Below are 12,343 nucleotides of genomic sequence, written 5' to 3' on the forward strand. Positions count from 1 at the left end.
TTATTTATTTATTTATTTATTTATTTTTCTTTATTGTGAAAGTGTGATACAGAGGGGTTACAGATTCATATGAAAGGCAGCGAGTACATTTCTTGTTCTACTTGTTACTTCCTCCCTCATTTACCCCCCCTTTCTCCTCTCCCCCCAAGAGTTGTGCAGTTGGTTTACACAAAATGATTTTTAAGTGTTGCTTTTTGAATGGTTTGTCTTTTTGTTCTTTGTCTCTCAGTTTTGGTATTCCCTCTCCCTTCCCCAGTTCTATTACCCATATAAACAGTATCCAGGGTACTTGGATGTAATAAAGTGGTAGCAAGGGTACAGCCACAGGAAGGGACTACAAGAGAAACAAAACTAGATAGTTTTGTATGTATTGCTGTTGCATTGGTTTACTTTTTATCCTTTGTCTCTTAATTTCAGTATTCCTTTTCCCTTCCCTAGTTCTAGTACTCATATATACAATATCCAGGGTACTAAAATCAGTTACAGCAATATCAGGGGCAAAACCATGGGAAAGAAATACAAAAGAAAAAGGGCATAATTTCACATGGCTTGTTGAAAATAACAACAACAGTGATATACCACTTGTTTTCATAACTTGGAGTTCATTTCACTTAGCATCATCTTATGCGTTCATATGGACATTGCTATTGAGCTACTGTGATCTCCTTCTAGGACTATCCTAGATGTGCACTAACTATTCCTAATGAGGGAAACCATAGTCATATTTCTAAAGAACCTTCTGTAGATAGACTTCAAGTTATAAGTTAAAAGCACAATGACATATGAAGGGCGGGTATGCTGCTAGAGGCCAGGCTCTGGGCTTCAGGAATAGGATGTGGACCCTTCCTCTCTCAACTTGCTCGAAAACCAAGAAATTGCAGTCATTAAAAACATGAGACAATGGGCTGGGGATATAGCCTAGTGGCAAGAGTGCCTGCCTCGGATACACGAGGCCCTAGGTTCGATTCCCCAGCACCACATATACAGAAAACGGCCAGAAGTGGCGCTGTGGCTCAAGTGGCAGAGTGCTAGCCTTGAGCGGGAAGAAGCCAGGGACAGTGCTCAGGCCCGGAGTCCAAGGCCCAGGACTGGCCAAAAAAAAAAAAAAAAAAAAAAAAAACATGAGACAACAAAAAATTGAAAGCATTTGAAATGAGCTGGTAGCTCTTGCCTGTAATCCTAGCTATTTAGAAAGCTAAAATTTGAGGATCACAGTTCAAAGCCAGCCTAGCCAACAAATCTGAGAGTCTTCTCCCCATTTAATCAACAAAAAGCTGGAAGTGGAGTTGTGGCTCAAGTGGTAGAGCACTAACCTTGAGAAAACAGCTAAAGGGCATGCTTAGGTCCTGAGTTCAAGACCTAGTATGGCCACACCAACATACACATATACAACACACACACACACACACACACACACACACACACTAAAAAGTACTTGAAATGAGTTCAATAAATTGTAAAACATGTCATTATTACCACTCTTGAGAAATTGTTGAAAAATATATATATATTCTTTTTATGACAATAGAAAAACAAATAAAAATGTACGAAAAGCAAAGAACATACTGGCACAAAGCATTTGTGAAGTAATTTTTCTCTCCCTGTGCCACCATGAAAAACGTGATTATTTATTTCCCTAATTTTCTATGCTTATACACTTGGATAACATATCTTATAACTTTTATTATCATTTTGAATAATTAATTCAAACATTTTTCTCTTGGTAACAGTGATTCTTTGAAAATAATGCCAAAACCAATCATTATTTTCCTATCCCAACAGTAAACCCATTTTCCATCCCTTCCCACACACAGTCTCCTTCTTTTCTCACACTTCTACATTTTCCTGAACATCTTGAGAAGTTCAGAATTTCTGAAGGAGGCTGGCAAAGATTTTTCTATATACAGCATAAACAACTTGCTATGACGAAGATGATAGATACAGGCCACAGTGAGTGGTAAATTTTTTTGTTGTACTCCTACTTGATTTAATGAACTATTTTCAGTTTCTCCTTAGAAACCGTTGAGACACAGTCTCTCTGTATACACTAGGCTGGGCTCAAAAGCAGTATCATATTGCTCAGTCTCCCCAGTGTGCTGGAACTGCAAGTGTATAACACCCAGACAAGCTCTCTAAAAGGCTGAGTATGCTATTGCTTTTTCCCACTGACAATGTTCTCTGATGTAATATTAAGCCTGAGAGTGTGCTCTGCTTATAAGCACTGTAGCAACTAACTTCTCTATAGCATAGTAGATATGTTAAACATGGGCTTTGAAGTCTCCACTATGCACTTTGGCAATCCATAAATACCATGTAGGATACAAACTGAAGAATCTGAAGAAATGTAGACTCTGAAAAGGGACATAAAAGAGCAGCATTAGCAAATCAAAACAAAGACAATTCAGGGAAACAACCTAAAGTATTAGTGACCTATTAACATCTTCACACACTTAATACTGAATACAAGCTTTGGCTTTTTTTTTCCCCCTCAGCCCCAACAATAACTATGGCATACATTGCTGACAGAATTTGCTTTATAAATTTGATTCCCTAATCCAATTTTTCTTCACACTATAAAAAAAGGAAAAGAAAAGAAATGTAAAGGTCTTCCCTCAAATGAGATTCTCTTCCCCTCTGAGTTTTCATTGATTTAGAATTTCATCGATATTTCACGCTTCCATTAAAAACATCATGTTCTGAAGCTCAGCCTGGCAGAGGCTTTGCTTTGCATTTGACAGAAAGTTCACCAAATCATCCTATTATGGAGGGAGCTTGGGATTCTGGGAAAATCAATAAGTGCTTAGCTCCCCGGGAAGGCAAAAGGGTGGAGAATGTGAATGGGGGCTGCTAGCAACTGTGGGGTTGGAAATATCACTCAAGTCTGAAATGAGGCCACAGGCTGTACATTGTGGATATTTTGCAGTTATGTAATGTATCTTCAGATTAATCATTCAGCTTCTCCCTCTTGCCCTATTTCCTTTAGGCTATGGGTTCCTGAGAGAGCACCATTGTCATTCCATTGCAAATTGCTGCTTCCTTTTTGTGTGCAAGGGAAAGAGGCCTTTCTTGGAAATTCTGTTTCAGTGTCTAATAGCAAATACTTGGCTTCTGTAATTCACTCAAGTTGCTTGGGTGTCAGTAGTAGACAGTGCTCCATTACGCCCAGGTGAGGATTACTTCTCTTTCTTGTGTGCCTTCTCAAAGTTATTTGTGTGGCTGCTCCACCATGAGGGCTCTGCCAGCTGCTTTTTCCCTCATGTCTGACTAAAATAAAATCATCAGCTCAAAAGTCAGTGAGAGGGCCCAAGCTGCTAAGACAGCTAAACAAATCGGCTAACAATAATCGCCTTGCTGGGGAGGAATGTAGAAGAAATTAAGTCTGTGTTCTTCCGGAGGCATTCTGCACAACAGCCACACTGCATACAAAAGCCCAGTATTCAATATGATCTATAGGGATGCTGCAAGGACCAGACTTTGTGAGTAGGGCTGATGGCTCCTGTGGAAACTCATAATGCCCTCCTTGCACAAGCCCTGCCCCAAGGTCCTTGAGACTGAGGTCCCATGACCGAGGTTTTTGGGCTCACTGCCACATACTAGTCGGGGCTATTGCCTAACAAGCTAGAGTTCTGCTTTAAAGAAATGCTTTGTGGGGCTGGGGATATAGCCTAGTGGCAAGAGTGCCTGCCTCGGATACACGAGGCCCTAGGTTCGATTCCCCAGCACCACATATACAGAAAACGGCCAGAAGCGGCGCTGTGGCTCAAGTGGCAGAGTGCTAGCCTTGAGCAAAGAGGAGGCCAGGGACAGTGCTCAGGCCCTGAGTCCAAGGCCCACCACTGGCCAAAAAAAAAAAAAAAAGAAATGCTTTGTGATTAAAGTTTCCAATTCCCAACCCTTACCATCAAGGAGAAAGAGCAACCTCCCACAGGAAATATCCAAACTTAAAATCAACCAAGCAGAGAGTTATAAATAATATTATTTTAACAAGGCTTGAGGTGCTGCCAAATATTTTGGAATGTTCTCAGTCCAAACAAAACTAGCATGTTTCTCATTTTTTCCAACCTCATGACTGAGACAAGAGATAAATAGAATAAAGCCGACAGTTTAAAATCGTAAAATGTAAGAGAAAAAAAACCTGTCTGGATAGTCATCAGAAACAGTTGGCAGGAAAAACTCAGATTTGATTATTAAGGAGTATACAATATCTTCTAACAAGCTATAATTAGAGTATAGAGAAAAATCATCAAAAAAATAAAGATGGAGCAGAAGGAAGTTCAAGTGTTTAGTCCAGCACACACAAAATATGTCTGGGTAAATGTTTTAGCATTTCTGAACCTCATGTTTCCCATCTGAAAAATGAAGAGGACAGGGCAGCTATGACTAATGCTTGTAATTCTAGGTACTCAGGAGGCTGAGATCTGAGGATTATGGTTCAAAGCCAGGTCAGGACTTAAGTCTGTTAGATGTTTATCTCCAATAAACTACCAAAAAAGGAAAGAAAAGAAAAAAAAAAAGCATGAAGTGGAGCTGTGGCTCAATTGGCAGAGCATCAGCCTTGAGCAAAACAGCACTGAGATCAAGCCCCAGAACAAACAGAGGGTACACTGATCTTAGAGTTGGAAAGGAAGCAACCAGCCCAACCCTCAGCACAAAGACAGCAAATCTCTTACAGCTTCCCTCCCCACCACCCCAAGAGCTGCTGATTTGGTCTGGATTAAAATGCTTTAAGTTGTTTGGGTTTAATGATAGTTCAGTGAACTGGGATTCTGTTTCTGATTCCATAGCTCTCTAGCAGGATTAATTGGGAAATGAGGCCTCACTTCTCTGGGTGTTAGGGTGTGGTCTCTAAAATGAGGCAATTGAAGTCACCTACAGAGAACCTTCTATTTGGTTATCCTAGGAATTGCTGGGATCTATGTCAGAACCAATGTTTTTCTGCTTTGATTTTGGCCCCTGCTGATGTGCTATTTCAAAGTGAGTTTTGCTATAACTAGAATTGGTATATTTGTTTTATAAATGCAGATGTTAATGAAGGCAAAAGAGGGCCTTCTTCCCAAACAATGACCAATAGGTGACCAAATGTATGTTTGCAGAACAAATACTAGGCTGATTAGGATGAAACAGAATGCTGTTCTTATGACCAAGCCATGCTGCAATCCTCCTTAATTACAGCTCTCCTGGCCACTCTTCCAATTTCTATGGAAACATCAAATGAGTTTGACTTCATGTTGTCAAATGAAGCAACTAGCAGGTGTTCCAAGAAATTTTTTGCTTCTGAACCATTTCCCCCCCCCCCCCCGCAGTTTACAAATCCTATATTGTTACTGTGAAGCTCATGAAGCTCCAAAAATAATATCATTCTGCCCCTTCCAGAATAACATACTTACCTCTCCAAAAATAAATAACAAAGTAACTGCGGAAAATCTTTTCCCAACATTTTTTGAGAAAGGGAGAAAGCAAAACTGTGTAAAACCTGTGGACTCTGATTTAAACAGCTTTCATGGGCCCCCACAATAAACCTTAATATAGCTTCTCTCTCAAATCCAAATAAGCCAGCCAACAAAAAGTTGTTCATCAGCAGGGCTTTCTGATCCAGGAGTTTTCTGTACCACATATATCATACCTACTAAATATGAAAATCTCAGGATTCCTCTATTGGTCTAAGCCCTTCATTTATAACGAATATTTTTATGATTGGGAAGAAAAGCTTTTAAATAATGATTTTCTGTTGGAAGAGGACCCTTCAGCTTTCAATGGTTATGATTTGAGGGTAGACCAGGGAGATACATTTCCTCCACTTCTCTGGATCCACCTTGTTCAACATTAGAAGTTTATGTCTATGTTGGGCATTGCTGGCTCATGCCTGGAATCCTAGCTCCTCAGGAGACTGAGACTGAGGACCAAAGTTCGAAGCCAGCCAGGGCAAACAAATTGGACAGAAAAGTGTCCCTCAATCACCAGAAAACCAGAAGTGAAGGTGTGGCCAAAATGGTAAGGCCTTAAGAGAAAAAGGCAAATGAAAAGTCATGTCCCCAAGTTCAAGTCCTAGTATTCTTTTGGAGTTTTTGTCCCTCTGGTTGCAAGGTTTCTTCATACAAGTGTTGTTATTACTGCTGCTGCTGCTGCTGTTTGTGCTTTAACAAACTTGACCCATCTAGGGGTTATGACAGTGGCTAGTCTCAGTTTTAGGGACAAATCTGTTTAAGTTTTTCATACATTATCTTATAATGCTCACCTTTATGGATATATTTTGAATGTCTGCTGCAGTTTATTCTTCTCTGGGAATGCATAATATTTGGAAAGGAATTTCTGTTAACTTGGAAATCACCTTTAAAAACTCAAAAAGTGTTTTGGCAATGGGATTTCAGACATGTTTGCTCAGCTTTCAAATTTACACAAATGCATACAAATAATACATCTGTATTGAGTCATAAGCAAATCCCCCATTTCTTGAATATGAGACATTTAAGAGACTTTGTATTTAGTTATGCATTCTCTTATTTGTTGTCAGAATCAAGGAATTTTGTGATTATGTAGAATCTGAGGTAGTACATCTAATTAATAATGTTTTTCCCAAATTTTCTATGCAATATAAAAATACCTTGATTTTATAAATATAGAAAGGACACTGTAAAATATTAATGTGTTTTAATATTTTGAATTATTTATTTCCAATAATAAAGAGATTCTCTTAGGAAACACTGGAAAAAGTATTCTGCATCTCCTAGGCCTCTCATGAAAGAAAATAAAAGTACAGTTTTTCAGAAAAATACATACTTCAAATTTTCTCAAGGCTTTCCTACAGACAGATATACATCATTGTAAAACCTATTAGCATCTGTTAAACGACCTGCATTGATATGTTCTAATTACCTCTTTACCTACTCTTTTATCACCCATGCTTTGAGCTGTGCACAATCACTACCCCCTGAAATCCATATCCATACCTGGAATTCATTACTCTCCTATCTTTTCCTACTTAGCTACCCTAACATAATCCTACCATACCTTATCTGCCCTACAATAACACAAGTAAAAGTCAGGTGATTTCTTATACTGTTAATACCAAGCATGGTCCAGTACATTCACCAAATGGATGTAAGTAGTAATTTTACAATACTTACATTCTATTACTGTGTAAATATGATAGGTTATCATTTTCTTTATTTTTAACTTTGAATAATGTGCTACCAGATGCATTATCTTGGAAATTTTCTATCATTCCCATTGTCATGGAATATTATTAAGATATTTCTATTTCTTTCTTCATGTGTTGATAATTGTTATATATTTATGTGCTGTAATGCCCATGTTACAATTGTTTCCTTCTTTTAATTATCTGAACACTTTGTATAATCATTATCTTTGTTTCTTTCATTGATTTTATTCTATTTTATTTAATGTATCAGATAGTCATTCTGTTGTCTGTCTTGTATCTTCCATTTATATAGAATAATTTTTTCTATTTCTTCACTTTCATCTTATGTGTGTCCTTGAAGCAGAAATGAATCTATAGGCAGCAAATAGTAAAGTATATTGCCAAGTTATATATATATATATATATGTATATATATAAATCTATAGCTAATTTATATCTTTTGATTACAGAATTTTGTGCATTTATATACAAATATACAATAATTTTTGCTAGGTAAGAACTTGCTATTATTGTTGTGTTCATTATTTTCTTTCTTTTTTCTTTTTCTTTTTTCCTTTTTTTTTTTTTTTTTTTTTTTTTTGGTACTAGGGATTGAACCCAGGATGTTGCACTTGCTAGGCAAGTGCTTTGCCACTGAGCTATATACCAGCCCTTTGTTGATTATTTTCTGTCTTGTAGTTCCTTTCCTTCTGGTCTGTTCTTATTTTTATAATAGTATGCCTTGATTTATTTACATTGAGGTTAATATGAGATACCATGAAACATCTTATGGATTTAGTAGTCTACTTTAGTCTGATAACTACTTTTTTTTATCTCTTACAGATACAATAGTGTGTTTTAAGCTGATAACCTTAATTGCATACAAAACTCATCCAGTATAACAAATTGCTATTCAATGTGTTGTATCCATTCACAAATTATTTTAGCTATTGTTGTTTTGAAGTAATTTTATATTAAAGTTATTTGTACATCATCATTTCATAACAATGTATTCTGAATTTGACTATATATTTACTTTAACCAGTTATTTCTGTACGTTTGGATGCTTTCATGTTACAAATTATCATGCTTGCTTTTCAGCTTAAAGAGCTTTATTGTTTGTTTGTTTTTTGCCAGTCCTGGGGCTTGGACTCAGGGCCTGAGTACTGTGCCTGGCTTCTTTTTGCTCAAGGCTAGCATAGCACTCTGTCACTTGAGCCACAGTGATACTTCTGGCTGTTTTCTGCACATGTGTTGCTGGGGAATTGAACGCAGGGCTTCATGTATATGAGGCATGCACTCTTGCCACTAGGCCATATCTTCAACCCCCTTAAAGAGCTTTAGAACTTTTTAGGGAGTCAGGACAAGGGAGGAAGTAAGAGTAGGGGAAGGGAGAGTAGGCATGATCAATGCATAGTAACTCTGGAAAAAGCACAGAGATGCCTATTAATTTGTATAAGTTCTATGGTCATTATCATTATTCAATCTGTTTTTGTACTTTTAAGCCTTGGAACTGATCTAAGAAACATCTTTCTGGACTGAATCTAAGAAACATCTTTCTGACTAGTAGACTTTAGCAAAGGAACTATCACTTGTAGATGATAACATCTGTGCAACTTTAAAGCAATGATGTAAAAAAAACTCTTACCCAATCATCTCCTTGACATCCTTGGGTGTTATCATCCATATGTAGCTACTTAAGTAAGTCTAAATGAACTACAACTAGAATTTGATATTCGGATAGAAGAATGCCTTCATAAATAAACATGATGAGATATCTTGAGATGATTATTTCTATGCTGTCATTTCCTATAGTGTGTTTCTCTTGGATCATTAGTTCTGTCCCTTGGTGTAATGAGGATAAATTGGATTTTATGATCAAATATTTGGGAAAGGTCAGTTAAATATAATTAGATACATTTCTGTATCTCAAGCCTGTGGTATACTAATGAATAATATAAATTTTCAAAAAAAGAACATAATATGCAATCTTACTCAAGTAAACTTATTGGACTGTGGCACACTTCCCCTCTATTTGTTTTTTCCTCACAGAGCATCTTAAGATTTTAAAGCTCAACCTCTATGATGAGAACTTTAAAAACATGCAAAATGAAATTAAGGCAGAACTAAGGAAATGGAAAAACCTCCCATGCTCCTGGATTGGGAGGATTAATATAATCAAAATCGCAGTATTGCCAAAGGCTATCTATCAATGCAATACCCATTAATATCCCAACATCATTTTTTAATGAAATAGAGGAAGCAATCCAGAAATTCATATGGAATAATAAAAGACCCACAATAGCAAAAACAATCCTAAGCAGAAAGAACAGTGCTAGTGGAATTACAATACCAAACTTCAAGCTGTATTATAAAGCTATAGTAATAAAAACAGCTTGGTATTGGCACCAGAACAGGCCTGAAGACCAATGGAACAGAACTGAAGACCCAGAAATAAACGCACAGAACTATGCCTACTTAATCTTTGATTAAGGAGCTAAAAAAAATAGTCTGGAAGAAAGATAGAGCCTCTTTAACAAATGGTGCTGGCAAAACTGGTTCAACACATGCAACAAACTAAAACTAGATCCTTATATATCACCCTGCACCAAAATCAATTCCAAATGGATCAAAGACCTCGAAATTAAAACAGATACCCTGAAATCACTAAAAGAAGGAGTAGGAGAAACACTGGGCTCCTTGGCACAGGACGAAACTTCCTTAACAAAGGCCCAGAAATGCTACAAATCAAAGAAAGGCTGAACAAATGGGACTGCATCAAACTGCAGAGCTTCTGCAGGGCAAAGTACATAGCTCCCCAGATAAACAAAAAGCCCACAGATTGGGTAAAGGTCATTACAGGTCATATAACAGACAAAGACCTCATATCTAAAATATATGCAGGGGCTGGGGATATGGCCTAGTGGCAAGAGCGCTTGCCTCGTATACTTGAATCCCTGGGTTCAATTCCCCAGCACCACATATAGAGAAAATGGCCAGAAGTGGCGCTGTGACTCAAGTGGCAGAGTGCTAGCCTTGAGCAAAAAGAAGCCAGGGACAGTGCTCAGGCCCTGAGTCCAAGGCCCAGGACTGGCAAAATAAATAAATAAATAAATAAATAAATAAATAAAATATATGCAGAACTAAAAAAATTAAATTCCTCCAAAGCAAAACTGCAAAGAACCAACAGCCCCCTCAACAAGTGGGATAAAGATTTAAAAAGAGATTTCTCTGATGAGGAAATGAGAATGGCCAAGAAACATATGAAAAAGTGCTGTACATCACTGGCCATAAAAGAATGCAAATTAAAACAACATTGAGATTCCATCTCACCCCAGTACGAATGTCCATTATCAAGAAAACTAACAATTGCAAATGTTGGAGGGGATGTGGCCAAAAGGGAACCCTACTTCATTGTTGGTGGGAATGTAAAGTGGTTCAGCCACTCTGGAAAGCTGTATGGAGGGTCCTCAGAAGGCTAAACATAGAGCTCCCCTATGACCCAGCAGCCCTACTTTTGGGCATCTACCCAAAAGACTACAAACAAGAACACACTAAAGCCACCAGCACAACAATGTTCATCACAGCGCAATTTGTCATAGCTAAAATATGGAACCAACCCAGATGCCTCTCAGTAGACGAATGGATCAGGAAAATGTGGTACATATACACAATGGAGTTTTATGCCTCTATCAGAAAGAATGACATTGCCCCATTTGTAAGGAAATGGAAGGACTTGGAAAAAATTATACTAAGTGAAGTGAGCCAGACCCAAAGAAACATGGACTCTACAGTTTCCCTCATAGGGAATAATTAGCACAGGTTTAGGCTAGTCACAGCAGAGGATAATAGAGCTCAATAGCTATGCCCTTATGAACACATAAAACGATGCTAAGTGAAATGAACTCCATGTTATGGAAACAAGTATTATATCACTGTTGTAATTACTTTCAAAATGCCATGTGAAACTGTAGCTTCTTTTGTTGATGATCCTCTTGAATCTCCTTCCTGTGGTTGTGCCCATGCTATCATTGTATCTCATCTGAGTACACTGGATACTGTATATACTGGCATTAGAACTTGGGAAGTGAAAGGGAATATCAAAATTGAGAGACAAAAGATAAAAAGACAAATGACTCCAAAAGCAATACTTGCAAAACCATTTGGTGTAAACCAACTGCACAACTCATGGGGGGAGAGGGAAAAGGCGAGGGGGGAGAGGGGAGGGGAAAATGAGGAAGGAGGTAGCAAACAGTACAAGAAATGTACCCATGGCCTAACGTAAGTAACTGTAACCTCTCTGTACATCACTTTGACAATAAATAAGTAATCAAAAAGAAAAGATTTTACAGCTCAATGGACACATGTTGAAAGGAGAAAATACCTCATACTATGCAATTTTGTAATGCATTTTGTGGCAGTTAAGAAATATAGTCAAGTGGTTTAGTGTTTTTACATCTGTGAATTAAAGTAATGTTAGAGAAAACTAGACTTGTCTTCCTACTTTTACATGTATCCTACCCCCTAGCAAATCCATGGACATGTATTTGTAGAAACAGTAAAGGCAAGCTCAGTACTTGAGATTTATGATTTATTATTACTTCCCAATAGTTTGGTTTCTGCTCTCTAACATGTTATATATTAAGTGTGAGAAATCTATTTGTCCTTCATTACAGGAGAAGTAAGCCTTTGTGTAGGACAGGTCCTGTCGACAATGATGTGAGGCAGTGTTTTGTCTTGTGAAAGCAAGTAATAAGTGTTTATTGAGCAATTGCATAAACTAGTCTCTGCTTTCAGTCCACTTTTAAAAGTGGTAATTTATTTAATGCTTATGGAAACCTTAAAAAGTTGATATTGTCACCTATTTTATTTAATCTGAGAAACAGAGAAAATGTAAATAACTTTCCAAATCGCTCAACTAATAGTTTGGTGTGACATAGTTTGAGTTCACTCATCTCCAAAATGTGTGCATGTGGCTATCACAGTAAGCTACCTTTCAAGCTTTAGACATAAATATGTAACCTTTTAAAAATTTCCATCCTTCAGGACCTGGAATTCCTAATCAAGAATTTACTATCCACAATAAAGAATAATATGTTTACAAAAAATTTCCATCCTTGATGCTTAAACTAGATATAATAATTGAAACATAAATCTTTTCCCTAACTTACATTGAAAAATATATCAGTTCTCAACTTCTAATAG

The sequence above is a fragment of the Perognathus longimembris genome, chromosome 5 (assembly GCF_023159225.1).
Source record: "Perognathus longimembris pacificus isolate PPM17 chromosome 5, ASM2315922v1, whole genome shotgun sequence".
In the NCBI taxonomy this organism is placed as follows: Eukaryota; Metazoa; Chordata; class Mammalia; order Rodentia; family Heteromyidae; genus Perognathus; species Perognathus longimembris.